This window comes from Schistosoma mansoni, chromosome 6 (genome assembly GCF_000237925.1).
Source record: "Schistosoma mansoni strain Puerto Rico chromosome 6, complete genome".
NCBI classification, from domain to species: Eukaryota; Metazoa; Platyhelminthes; class Trematoda; order Strigeidida; family Schistosomatidae; genus Schistosoma; species Schistosoma mansoni.
The window spans coordinates 10,580,645-10,595,799 of NC_031500.1; the positions used below are offsets into that span (position 1 = coordinate 10,580,645).

General features: G+C 36.7%; 1 non-coding gene across 1 annotated transcript; it reads right to left on the reverse strand.

Annotated features, from left to right (window-relative positions):
* Positions 1–682: 682 nt before the first annotated feature.
* Smp_tRNA_00619_Pseudo_TTG.1.1 lies at positions 683–753 on the reverse strand. The gene has a single exon. It is a non-coding gene (tRNA).
* Between the last annotated feature and the right edge of the window lie 14,402 nt (positions 754–15,155).

Consider the following 15,155-nt stretch of genomic DNA (forward strand, 5'->3'; position numbering starts at 1 on the left):
TTTAACGCCATTTGTATCAAACATTTGTAAGTATCTAATCAATCGTCGACACAGAATGTAACCTTGTCTTTGTGAGAATAACATGTTTGTTAAAAAACGGAAGTATGGTTGATTAACCGGTTAGATGGTAAACTTTTACGAGTATGGTATTTGTGTATGCAACTGATCACAAAACTGACTTCAATATTTGACCACTAACCTTCAACTAGTTTAACTCATTACTACCAACAAGATTAGCACCAAGTAATGAATGCTCAGTGAATTATTTATCTTAAGAGAACACTTTTCTCTAAACATTCTTAATTAATGATATGAATAGTTTTCAGTTCAAATTTGAAAAAGAAAAATTAGCCTCCTTCAGCTTAAAAATAGCTCTGTCTCTTTAATGTAATCTTAACAAGTAGGAGTTATTCAGTATAATATCTTTTGGTAATTACTTTTATCTATCCATCGACATTCACAATGAATATCACATCTATTCATTATTGATTAATTTGTGTTATAGAGATAGTAACTAAAGTAATTAAATATTAGAAAAGTGAACTATTCATATATTTTTGAGGCTAAAAATAAACAGTTGAAATAAGCAAAGATGAATAGTGGCTAACAGTGGAATCCACGACGCGCGTTTCGTCCTATTCGGGACTCATCAGCTGGATGTACCTGCATCTCAGAGTTGATGTTCACTCTGGGACTCGAACCCAGTACCTTTCGCTTCAAACGCCATCGCGTTATCCACTCAGGTACTGAGAGAGACTGACTAGTTACAGTCCTAGACATCAATGGGAAGATTCAAACAAACAATACTAAATTGAAATAAGGTTATAATTTTACTGAAGTTTTAAATTTTAATAAACAAGAGTGCTGAAGAAATTGATTGGTCTTGATTACTATATGTACATTTTGGTCTAATTTCATCAACATAACTATTTTATGGAAAATTATTTGAAGTATATGAATTGTGGCTAGAAAAAGAAATTTAGCACGTAAGTTTCATCCCATTTTGGATTCATCAGGCTGGATGTAATTATATCATAATGTTAGTGTTCAGGCTGAAACTAATAAACACTATATTAACAGAGCTAGATCATGCCTATGTGGACTCATAAGCTGACTGAGTAATCCGTATTCGAACCACAGTTTAAACGTTATTACTGGGATCCGAGTGCACTTGACGAACTAATCCCAAACATGTCGAAACTCGCTTTCTCAACTTTACTATTAATTACAATTTACAAATATCATTGCTTAAACTGACATTGCCAAGTGCATAAGTTCTAACAGTTCCCTTTCAATCACTTAGTTATACTCTGAAGGATCGAATAATTAACACGATGATGCATACAAATTTTTCTAAATTAAACTTATGAAACTGAAACTGATTAACTTAATACAAACTCCCATGTGTTTCATATGGATAAATATTCATCTTAATTGTATAACTAATAACTAACTTCAGAAGAATATTCTTTTTCTACAAAACATTCCAATCAAAGTGCAATATCATACCAATGATCTACATCCGTGCCAATTAACGATTATTATTCTTCAACTAGTCGATAAATGTCGGTTACAACCAATAGAAATAAGCTGATGTTGCACTAGTCATCTAGTGATAATACTAACATAGTGCTGATCAGAAAGTGTGTTCACTATCTGAACCCAATGAAGTAAATGTTGTACTTTCCACAATTGTTCAGTTTGTATACTAACAGTCATGAACAATTCAGTAAATAAGGTGTAGAGAGAATATTGATCACAATTGAATGTATTATATCTTGTAATTCCGATTAGGCGCTGAATGATGTACAAGGAAGTTAGTAATTAACACAAATACCACATTTAAAGATCTCTGTTTATATTTATTTTTCCTTAAACATTTTGTACAGAAATACTTGTTTTATTAATTATATAAATCAGCGGTCATCTAATCAGTTAATGACTAAATGAATTAGAGAGAATTGATTATCATTAAGTCTTATAAATCATTAATCAGTTTGTTCATTGTTAATATTTATGGATAGTGTACATCTTTTTTATTTAAGAATAGATGGAATTTGGCTAGCAATGGAATCTGACAAGTTCGTTTCATTCTACTCTAGACTTCTCGGCTGGATGTACCTTCGTTCCAATGTTGACGTGCACTCTGAGACTCGAATCTAGTACCTTTCGCTTCAAACGAAAAACTAATCAAAATTCAGTCAAAATATCAACAACGAGATAATCCATATCACTACAGAATGTATTAAAATTCATACCCATTTCACAAGCGAGTAACTATCTAGAATGAGTAGCGATGTGGATAGCGTGATGACGTTGATGAGAACGGTACCGGGTTCGGGTCGCGGAGTGAACACCAACCCTGCAGGATGTAGATGGATCTAGCTTGGTAAGTTCAAAATAAGACGTAACGTCCTTTCTGAATTTCATTTTCTTTCTGTTTTTGTGGAAACTTGTTTCATAATGGTTATGTTGAGATAATCCACACACTATGCATATGTTCCAAGACTGGTCAAAAATTTAATCCTGAATGTCAGCAACTAGATCACTCGAACCAGTACAAATAAAGTAAAGTTCACATCATGGTTTGACTTCAGGTTACTGATCAATAAAATGCTGAACGTACTGAATAAATTTTTTATAGCATATTACGTACCATTGAGTTAAGCCCTTCTGTTAACTTATTTAACGGACAGTCATTCGTACAATAACAAACTTATCCCCGTACTATTGTACTTTACTACTGTTGCACTTATATGAATATGTATGCTTGAGCATTGCTTACTGCCTACGCATATATTCATTCATATACTCATACTAAAGTTTGTCCAATGATAACGTATTTTTATAGACTAATCCATTGTAATTTTGTGTTCACTTGACTTTTGTTCGTGTTGGCGATGCTAGATCCTCAGAAATCACTTGGTTAACGTCGTATTTTTGTAATTTTATTTTGAAAATTTGAGTTTCCCGTTTTCGCGCCGAAAGCTCCTGTTTTTACACTCGTATTGTATTTCACACTTGGAAAGACCCTTAATGTCATTGGTTCATTGCCTCTTTTAATACGCATTTTGTGATGTTTCCTAACTACCTTTTTATGCTGTATACATACACTTAAGTTGTGTGCTTGTTTTGTTCGTGATTCTGGATGCTTGTGAGATATACCTTTCCCTCATCTAAACCAGGTTTTCTCCCTCTAGTTAACATAACTGCGATGCATCAGAATAGCTTAGCTTCTCTTGTCTTTGTGTCGTTGATTTCAGGTGATCTCATAATCTCTTCAAACATATCGGTTCGGTTTAATGATTTCTATAACTAATAATAATTGAATTGAATCGGTCTATTATTGAATGAACTCGAATATAATTTGAATTATTTACAAAATTATTTACCAAATACATTCATCCTTTAAGATATGTGCTTCTTTTCAGTAGTCAAAGCAAGATAGAGAAGGAAATTGTCATATGCTAATTCAAAATGTATTTAGAATAGATTAACAATTTTCAGCTCCAAGTATTAATTATTTTTAATACTTTATTTTAGCAGTTATAAATGTTGTGGCGTGTGCTACCGATGTCAATAGATATAAGTAGTATGTATCATCAATCGAAAATGAAATACCTGAAGGCAAAAGATTAACAAGATCGAAGAGAAAAGGATGAGGACAGAGAATGATTGGTGTGGAAACGAAAGAGCAATCAAGTCTAAGATAATTGATTAACATTTTGCAAATGAATTATTTACTGTATGGTTCTCAGATTCTATAATTTCGTGTTGAAATACATTTGGTTGTTCCTACTTGTGTTCTTGTTCAATACAATATCACTACTTCTTTATCGGTTATTTTTCAAATTTTATCTAGTTAGAAGTGAATTCTTCCGGTCATACATACTTTTACATTTAATTACGTCAATTCGTTCTTTTTTTCTCTAAAGAACTCGTGGATAACTCTTTGATCAAAGTTATGAAATTCTTGTTTTCAAGATTAAAAGGTCAGAATTATTTTATGCATTAGGCAGCAGGTAAGATAAACAAGTATTAGTTTTATCTAAAAATTATATGGTGTAAATCTATATTACGCACAAAATGAGTGATTGTTAGATATCGATTAAGTCTGTTGGTACGATGGATGAATGAACCATCCGTGAAACAAAAATGTAATTCACTAGACGGAATGTGGCTAGAACGTGCATTTTGTTCTATTTGGGACTCATCAGCTGAATGCACCTGCATCCCAGGGAGTTGGTGTTCATTGTGGGACTCGAACCCTGTACCGTATGGTTCAAATGCCGTAGAATTATCCATTTAGCTACTGAGTCCAAATAGTCATTCACGTGCATAACGGGTATGAAATTTAATCAAATTAGAAATGATTTTGGACTACCCTGTTGTTGAATGAAAGAGCACAAAATTTCAACAAATTTTTTGTGAGAAAATTTTAACCGTTTTTATAAAGGTTTGTTATTTACCGTTATTGATGTCCAAGATTAGAATTGGTCAACTTCTGTTGGTATTTGGAGATTGTGAATAGATTTTTTCGATATAGTTCTATGTCACACGTTATGGTATATTTGTTATGTGACTGGCAATGAAATCGAAGACACACGTTGTGTTCTGGGCAAATATATTTACAGACCAGTGCTGATGTTCTCACTGAAGTTCGAACCAGTACTTTTCGTTTTAGTTCTTCAAATCATGATGAGAATTTCAAGGTAGGTTTTAAATTATTATTCTATTGGTGGGATCTGATGATGTTTTCAGTTCGACTCTTGTTGATGTTGACACAATGCACTAGTGATTAATTTTAAATAAATTAACACTAATCAATATCTTCATTTCAGTTCTCGACTCATCAACAGTGAACACCAATAACCTAATCAAGAATCAAAAATAGGATCTTCATGGTTCATAGTGAGTATGATACTTATAGATCACTGCGTCAGTAATCTTAGTTTTCAGTCTCGTATTTCTTCAATTGAAGTTATACACTCATAAAAACTTACTCTAAAATGAACAATTTTCACCAACCTAATACATTAACAAATATACATCACCGAGAAATCTTTACGATTGCTATTAGGTGAGAATGTATTAACGAGTAATTTTCTTATAGTCCTACGTTGTTCAATGTATGTATTTTTATTGAACATTGAAATCCTGACTAGATGCACCTCCTTTTCTTGACTTGACTATTTTGTATATTCACATTTGAAATCACGAGTTGATCTGAGACAGACCACCATTGAAAACCTGGAAGCACTGGGCGGCTGTTTTGCCCAAGTATGATACTCTTTGGCAATGCTCACCCACGACCCCTCCGCGGGATTCGAACCCAGGACCTACAGTCTCGCACTCGGACTCTTAACCTTTAAACCAACGAACAGGCATCCAATGGTGTGAATATCTAACTTCAATCATTCCATGATCTTGTATATACGTTTAAGGCATCTAAAAACATTTATCATAAGATGTATAACAGAGTAATATTATCATCATATTATTTTTCATGAATTAAACAAAAGCGAATACTGTACTAGAATCATTTGTCATTTTTTTGGTACTTCGTTCCTTCAGTGAATTATAAAATAAACAAACTGTAATAATTTATCTGCAGTTATACAACTACAACACGGAAAACACCAACCCAATCACACCTGATTGACAAACTCTGGAAGATGTGGAATCTTTCACGTACTTGGGAAGCATCATCGATCAACAAGGAGGATCTGATGCTGACATCAAGGCGAGGATTGGCAAAGTAAGGTCACCATTACTACAGTTGAAGAACACACGGAACTCAAAACAACTGTCAACTAATATCAAAGTCACAATCTTCAATACAAACTCCAAGATAGTTCCATTGTACGGAGCTGAAGCTTGAAGAACTACTACAACCATCATCAAAAAGGTACAAGTATTTATAAATAGTTGTCTACACAAGATACTCAATATCCGTTAGCTGGATACTATCAGCAACAGCCTTCTGTGGGAGAAGACAACCAGCTTCCAACTGAAGAGGGAATTAGGAAAAGACGTTGTAAGTGAATAGAACATGCATTGAAATCACGAAACTGCATCACGACGCAAGCCCTGACTTGGAATCGTGAGGGGAAGCGGAAAAGATGAAGGCCAAAAAACACACTACTTCGGGAAATAGAAGCAGATATGAAAAGGATGAGTAGCAACTGGAAAGGATTGCCCAGGACAGGGTTGGATGGAGAATGCTGGTGGGCAGCCTATGCTCTTCCACGAGGGGTAACAGGCGTAAGTAAATTATACAACTTGATTATAGCATAAATTTAAGAAAAGGACTTTGTAATTCTACTTTCTTTGTTCAATTAAAATTCTTCACAGTTAGAAATTTTCTATGTTCAGTAAGTGAAATACAAATAAGATTAAATATTCATATTTCCACTGAACAACATGTTTTTTTAAAGTGTTCTAATAGTCAGAAGGGGTTTTGTGGAGATTTCAGTATTTTCATAGTTCAAATCATGAGTCAATTGAAACTAGACCACTATGGAAAACCTGGAAGCACTGGACGGTCGTTTCGTTTTATTATGGGACTCTTCAACAGTGAGCATCCACGATCCCGACTCGCGAAATTCGAATAGTAATTTGTAATGGAGGAATATATTTTGTAATTCTTTTTTATTCTGACGTTTAATTTGGTAATAATATTCACTTCCTACAATATGCCAAACTTACTATGCAAATGTGAAAAGACTACATGAGTAAGAAGGTTTAATTATCAAACTGAATGATAACGTATAGAAATCAAAGGTACATGTTTGGGTTTATTATTATGATATAGACCAAGATGAGTTTGATATTTTCCTCAATGTTGATATTCAGTACTCCACAAATAAGTACTCATTATTGCAGTCATTTACAAGACAATGATGTCAAGAGCCCTAGAGAATTCCTCTGAATAGTTTTTTTGAAGATGCAAGAAGATTAACAATACTTGTTCCCCTCATCATCCGGTAGTAACTTCACAGAGAGTTCTATAAAAACAATAGACTATGTAATATATCGTGATTGTGGAATTACCGATTTTGTTACTAATTTTAGCAAGTTTACAATAGCATCCAGAATATTCAGGGCACGAATACGCTGAAAAATTCTCTTGTTCTTTTTTGTACCCGAACAAACATTCTATGCTTCCATCTTTCTGCTTTCCAATCGGGTGAACTACTGAGAGGCTAGAAAGCGATTAAAAAGTCAGTATGAACAGTTCAGAGCTTAAATATAGCAATTTTCAAGTTGTTGAATATTCTTTTCTACGTTTAGGAATAAACTCATACAATAAACGATATTTTGAATGAAATACCTTTGTTCGAGTCTTTTACAACCTTATCTTATTCACCTTGAGCATTATGTTACACTTTCGGCATTTGTGGAATTCAGGACTTTCTTTGTCTGTATCGCCGATCGATTGGCAATTTTGTCACATTTTTGCGCTGTATACCTCACGCGCTCTTCTCAAGATTTTCTTACTGCTACACTATGTTTGAAATATAATCTTTCTAAAACACTTTGTATAGGATTGTAGATATTGAATGACTTAGCAGCGTAATTAGCTTAAGAAATCAGTGGGGACCACTGATATTTGAAGTTAAGGTGGTACTTGGGAAAATTTCCTACCAAAAGTCAGTCAGTAAAATACAGTTTTCATACTAAACATCAAATAAATATTAGGTATTTTGATGTTTTCTAAGTTCACGGAGCTAGAAGATCTAATTGCGGAGCTTACACTGTCGTTCTATATAATGTCATCAGTTATTATTTCATGACAAATTAAGCTTTATAGTTATTTTACGAGCTTTAAAATCAGTTTGATCTGATGACCTTGCTTGTGATTGTTTATTGTCATGTGTTCCGTTATCTCCGTTTATCTTTATATTTAAATTGACAATCATGTTCTGTTGACCTCTGACTTAATTGTTGGTTGAACTTTTTCGAATAGGTTAATTGATCTGATCTAAATCGATGTATCTATTTACTTCTAATATATCTGAATGCCATGGTTATAGAAATTCTGTAACATTCTTAGGATTCGTTTGGTCCAGAATAGAATTTGTAATTATGCCTTTACTATGACAAATCATCGTTTTTTGATACATTACTGCTCTTCTAGAGAACGTTCTTGTACATAATGAGGAAAAAAAAATCTAATTGATAAAAGATATTATAACACCACGTATGCGTGATAAATATTACACAGATTAGAAAATCAATTTTTTAGATTTGTAGTCATGACAAAACCACTATCTTTTTTGGCATAAATTAACTGCATACTAATTTGTTGAATAGATCTGGCGAAAAGGAAAACATCTTTAATTTCTGCCAACTATTTTGAGCAGATCAGAAGGGGGTTTCATGGAGATTTTAGTAATTTTATCTAGTTGAGATCATGAGTCCGCGAGGCGGGATCGTGGATGCGCACTGCTTAGGAGTCCCACAATAGGACGAAATGGCCATCCAGTGCTTCCAGGTTTTCCATAGTGGTCTAGCTTCAAATGACTCATGATCTCAACGATATAATATTTTGAGCGGAATTGTTTCAAGATAAAAACTTGTGTCAATGCTCTTAAAAGACTTTATCTTTCATAATGACGTTATTAGCGATTTCTGTTACATATCTATCTATCTATCCATTGGTGAATAGCAATAATAAAATTCACTACGTCATATCCACATTAATGACAATAAAACGAAAAATCGGAAAAATAAAAATTCATTATAGTAGATACCATTGCCTGTAAACAACAATGGGTACCATATTTTTGTCAAAGTTCGATAGTGGCTAACAGTGAGGTCGAAGTCTAGCGTCTTATCCCATTTTGGACTTGTCAGCTAGATGCACCAATATTTTAGTGTTGATGACCGCAATCACACTCAAATCAAGTGTCCAGCAAACGTACGAATAAAGATTGATCGATTCCAGTGCTCAGTATCCACAATGGAAAAATGTAAACCCTCAAGAACAATTCAGTAACATAGTTGAAAAATAAGCAAAGATGGTTAGTGACTAGCAGTGGAATCCACGACGCACGTTTTGTCCTATTTGGGACTCGTCAGCTGGATGTACCTTCATCTCGGAGTTGATGTCCACTCTAGGACTCGAACCCAGTAACTTTCGCTTCGAACGCCATCTCGTTATCCACTCAGCTACTGAGGTCTGATAGCCACTTGCTTGTGCAAAGGGGGTGGAGGTTGAATTCACTTAGTTTTTTTGTTTGAATCTTCCAAGTGATGCTTAAGACTGCAACTGGTCCCAAATAGGACGAAACGCGCGTCCTGGATTCCGCTGCTGGCCACTATTCATCTTTGCCTATAATGCTTGTGAATTAAGGCCATATCGAGACAATACTCACAGTATGTACATATGCCAATTAGAGACTGACCAGTTGCAGTCCTAAGCATCAATGGGAAGATTCAAACAAACAATACTAAGTGAATTCATAGTTAAAAAATATTCACAACTGGAAGATTACGTTCTTCTAACCACATTAACACTAAAATAGTGTATCACTATCTATTAATCGATAGAATTTGCTTAAGACCATGGGCATTACAACGTAACACTGGTATAGTACTTACACAACTACATGGGTTACTATTTACTTCTTTCGTGTGGCGCATATGTATCCGGTGCCCTTTGTACCAGTATATATGTGATTAAATAAAATAAAATAAATTTACTTCTTTAAAATGCCGAAATATGATAAATGATCATTTAAATCTAACAATCAATATATAAAAGCAAACCCATTTGGTTTTGTTACTAAGCCACAGAAAATTATAATATCATTTAACTTAATTATAATAATAAATAGTGGAACCCTTTAAAAACTTTCATTTAGAATAATTAAAACAATCTGAATCAAAACCATTATCTGTTATTATAATAATAATGGTAATAATAATAGTAAGGATAGTACTACTACTACTACTACTACTACTACTACTACTAACAATAATAATAATAATAATCGTAATGGGTAGCTTTTACCGTGTTGATTCTTTCTAAACTATTAATATCGTTGAATAATTACTCGTTTAAATAAAAAAATAAATATGTAGTTCAATGAAATTTTTCACTGGAATTGAGATGATAGGGAAGTGTATATCCAACTATAAGAGATCCATTAAACAATATAGATGATAAGAAATTCAAAGTTCTTCTCATCATTCAGTTTGTCATGCTAAACGTCAGAAAATATCCAAGGTTTCAATGATATATAAGAATAAATAGAGAGAATCAATGGTGAAGAAATCAAGGGAATTCTTGTAAATTCACCTTTGTAACCCTTCATCGAATCTATTAATAAAGATTCCATAGAGCGGTCATAAGTTTTCTACAAATTCACTTATCATCATACGAAAGATTCAGAATAAATTCACACACAGTTTAATATTCTTATGTAGTGAGATTTCAACTATATTAAGATCAGAAAAAGAAGTGGTAGTAGACTCTGGTGGAGTTCGTGACTTCTGTTGTGAAATACAGAGTCTCAGATAACTGGCTGATCAATGACTTGATTATCATATAACCAACTAAAAAACCTATAGAGCTTGTCCCTCTAGTATACTATCACCCTTCTTTCAACAATAACATTGTACTGGTAAATAAATCTTCAAAATAAATAGTCTTGTGACTTCTCAACATTGACGCTTACTATATTATATGTACCAAACGGATGATTAGATGAAGGCACTCGATTAAGTATTTGAACTTGATCTCCTTTTTGTTTGCCATGCGAACCATCTCTGATGATAATTAACTAACTTAGACATTACATACTACAATGCATTTTTCTGTAATTCAAATGTGCCTCCCTACTCAATAATCCTCAAATTCTACTGTTACTTGAATCAATTCTTAGTAGTCTCAGCATATTTTGTAGATAGGAATTCTGTTCAGGAGCACATATGATGACAATGAAAGATGATTATATCTAAAATATATGGTTTCAATTGAAGTGAATTAAAGTGTAATATTTGAATAAATGTAAAGAGGAAACCCATTCAACAACAGTATAAACAAGTTAGAATGGAACAATATAAAAGATCACACTTGATATTGGTTCAGCATAACATTATTCTACATTAATTTAGAGTGGATTTCGTACAGAATAACATGGAGTATGCATTCGTTCTGTCTACAATCCACTCTTTCGTATTTCTCATATTTCGGTTGTGTGTGATAATCATCGAATTGCAATAAAATCTACATATGAATCAGAGTAATTGATAGGTGTTGTTGTTGTCGTGGTCGTCGTCATGTTCTATAGAGAGTGAATAAATACTTCACTCGACATCAGTCGTTAACCTCTTCTTTATGTCGTACAAATCTCAATCTTACCCTGTTTCATGTTCACTTTCCTCAGTTACACCACAAACCGGTTCACATCCACGTCACTTTCTAAAACACAACAAACTCTTTTCGTTGATATATTCTGTGTCTGTAAAACTAACATACAGTATCTGAGGTAGATTTTTCCATGAATTAAACAATTTTCTCTGACATTTACACCTAAACACATAGGTATACGATTGAGAATGAATGTATCAGAGACTGGATGCATAGTATGATTATTCATCATTGTACGTATAGTCCTGTTAAATGCTTTTGCATTTGCCTTATAAATGATTTTGAATTAACAATGGAAGTATGTTAGGTTGTTGGAGATATCTCTCACCAGACTCTGGACTTCGTTCTCACTCCAATCGGCACTCATCACCATAGGATACTGGGAATCTTGAGTGAACAAATGGTCTCTTTGAGAGTGATTTGAACCTGTGTCATTCAGGCTTAGATGTTTCCATTGAGATGTTGGAGTTGTGACAGATCTGCTATGAGACTGAAATACCTACGATTGATTGATTACAGAGTTGTGGTCAATGTTGTGTTCGTGGATTGCTTCTGAATACTGATAATATTGTATTGATTAAATTTTAATATGGTCAGTAGACTGAGTCGACATCAGATTTCGAATAATTCTTTGTGTGATTATGTTTGACTAGTCATCAAATGTCAATAAAATCATTATGTGAGTTAGTGTATTTGATTGCCCCCAAATGCCCTGGTACAGCCGAGAGTGCGGAGAGTCCACTCTCCCTCTCGAAATGCTCTCACATGGCCACGCGTATATAGCCTCTGACAGGGAAGTCCTACTCACTGCCTTCTCGTGTTGTTTACGAAAGTGAGAGGACGAAAAGCGAATGTCTGGCGCTTTAACCGGGTTGGTGGACACGGCGAGTCCACCTAGGGGAGTTGGAAAACCCTGATTCCAAACCAATGGTGCACATGGGCTACAGTATCCTGAAGGAATAAATGGCGTATGAATCAATCGTTGGTCACCGGCTACCATGAGACTGCATCTCCTCACGATGCTCCACTGCCTTGTGGATCAGACCTTTAGGTCAAAGGCTCGGGGTGTGGCTCCCTAAGAAAACCACCTGCTTCGGTTCGGGCACCCGGGCAGTATCACAGCCCACACACAAATAAATGAAGTGATGAATTCTATTGACGATACTATTCTCGCTCATATTAGAAGCAAGACAATTTATACTATTATTAATATTATTATTACCATTATTATTATTATTATTACTATTATTTACTACGTCGCTTTTTCACTCCCTTTATTCCCAAATTGTGTACCCTTCCTTTCCAAATTATGCAGTAGCTCGCCCATGGTGGAAAATCTGTCCTATCTAAACGATCTCCAGTCACTAACTGGTTGAAAGTAAATGCTTCCACCGATTACGAATACTGAAGCAGTCTTTCTGAAACCACGTACGCCGTCCAAGCTGGCTTCCTTCAACGTTCGCACACTAATGCAGATCGGACAACAGATAGGGCTGGCTATGTCTTTAGAAAGTCTTAATGTTGATGTTTGCTGTCTATCCGAGACCCGTATTCAAGACTCTAGTGAAGTACTACAAATTCGCTCTCCATCTGTCGCTTCGAAAAGCTTGTTCCACGTGCGCTTATCCGGGGACCCTGTGGCATCTTCGTCTGGTCTTGCAGGCGTTGGTGTTGCACTAAGCGCTAGGGCTGAGGCAGCACTAATCGATTGGATCCCCATCAACAGTCGGTTATGTGTTGTTAGATTAGAAAGTTCAATCAAAGTGAGAAGAAACCGGCGTGAGAAACGGTATCTTTTCGTCAAATCCGCCTATGCCCCGACAGATTGCAGCCCGGATGCAATCAAGGATGAGTTTTACCATCAGTTAACAGTTCTTCTCCAGAAAGCGCGTTCGACAGATATTGTAGTACTAGCCGGAGACTTGAATGCACAGGTCGGGCGTCTAGGCACAGAAGAGAGTCGTTTAGGTGGCCGATGGGGACTTGTTGGTCGCAGGACAGATAACGGGGACCGTCTGCTGCAACTGTGCACAGACTACAACCTGTTTCTGGCTAGCACTAACTTCCGGCACAGTCATCGCCGGTGTGCCACCTGGCGTCCTCCCTCTGCATCTCAAGCCTGGACTCGGATTGATCACATCGCGATCAGCTACCGCTGGCGTGGTTGTGTACAAGACTGCCGCTCCTTTTGGAGTACCTACGTGGAGTCTGATCATGCCCTGGTCTGCGCCAATCTCACCTTACTTTTCAGTGGCCGAAGGATTGACCGCCATCAACGGATCGATGTTAGTAAACTGGCTGCAACTTCTGTTGCAAGTAAGTATCGAGCGGAGCTAGCCTCTAAGCTAACTACCACCCCACCGAAAAGTATAGATGAGCATTGGTTGCATCTTCACGACGCCATGAAAATGGCGAGTAAAGCCGCTTGTGGCTTCGCGAAACGTCCCGCTTACAAGCACTGGGTTTCTTCTGGCTCCTTACAACTGATGGAAGCCCGTCGGTCTACTCCGGGTGACCGTGAGTTTGACCACAAACGAAGGCTGTTACGTAATGAAATCGGGCAAAGCTTGCGTAAGGACCGGGAAGCCTGGTGGTCGGAGCGTGCTAACGAGATGGAAGCAGCAGCTGCATCTGGTAACTGCCGGAAGCTCTTCCAACTCATCCGAGCCACTGGCAGCAAGAAGTCTGGTGTGAGTGAAACAATCTACGAGGATGATGGGATGCCAATCACTAACATCTCTCGACGTCTTGGACGATGGGCGGAATTTTTCGAAGGGCAGTTCAACTGGCCTGCTGCTCCGGCAACATCAACCAGCTTGTCCTGCCCCCCATGGCCGGTGACGACTGATCCACCAAACGAGGCGGAAGTCCGCAAGGAACTCCAACTCTTGAGATGCTACAAATCACCGGGCCCAAATGACTTACCTCTGGCTCTTTTTAAGGTGGTGGTGACTTTCTGGATAAGGAATTGACTATGTTGTTTGCAAAGGTTTGGGAGTCAGAAAGTGTTCCAACATCATGGAATGAGTCAATAGTCGTCCCTATCTTTAAAAAGGGTTCACGTTGTTCCTGTAACAACTATCGGGGGATAAGTCTACTTCCGATTGCGTCCAAACTATTGGCTTCTGTCATTCTTCGTAGGTTGTTTAAAACCCGAGAACGATTGACTCGCGAGGAGCAGGCTGGTTCTCGTTCTGGTCGAGGATGCATTGATCACATCTTCACCCTCCGCCAAATGTTAGAACACCGTTATAATTATCGCAGACCAACAATCGTAGTGTTTCTTGATATCAGGGCTGCCTTCGATTCGTTGGACAGGACTGTTCTCTGGGATTGTCTATTGAAGAACGGTGTGCCTGAAACGTTTATCAACATCTTAAAGGCCCTGTATACGAACACCTCAGGCAGAGTGAGGGCATACAACCACTTTTCTCCCTTGTTCCATTCGAGCAGTGGGGTTAGGCAGAGTTGCCCAATCTCACCATTCCTCTTCAACTTTGCCATCGATGACACCCTGGAAACAGCTCTGGTGGATGTAAGTAATGGCGGTGTGGATCTGCTGCCTGGAGAACGACTTCTCGACCTCGAGTATGCGGATGATATTGTCTTACTGTGCGATAATGCCCGAGGCATGCAATCCGCACTTAATCAGTTGGCAATCAGTGTCCGCAGGTACGGCATGTGCTTTGCACCCTCCAAGTGCAAATTACTCCTACAAGACTGGCAGGATTCTCATCCTGTACTCACCCTAGATGGTGAGCAGATTGAAGTAGTT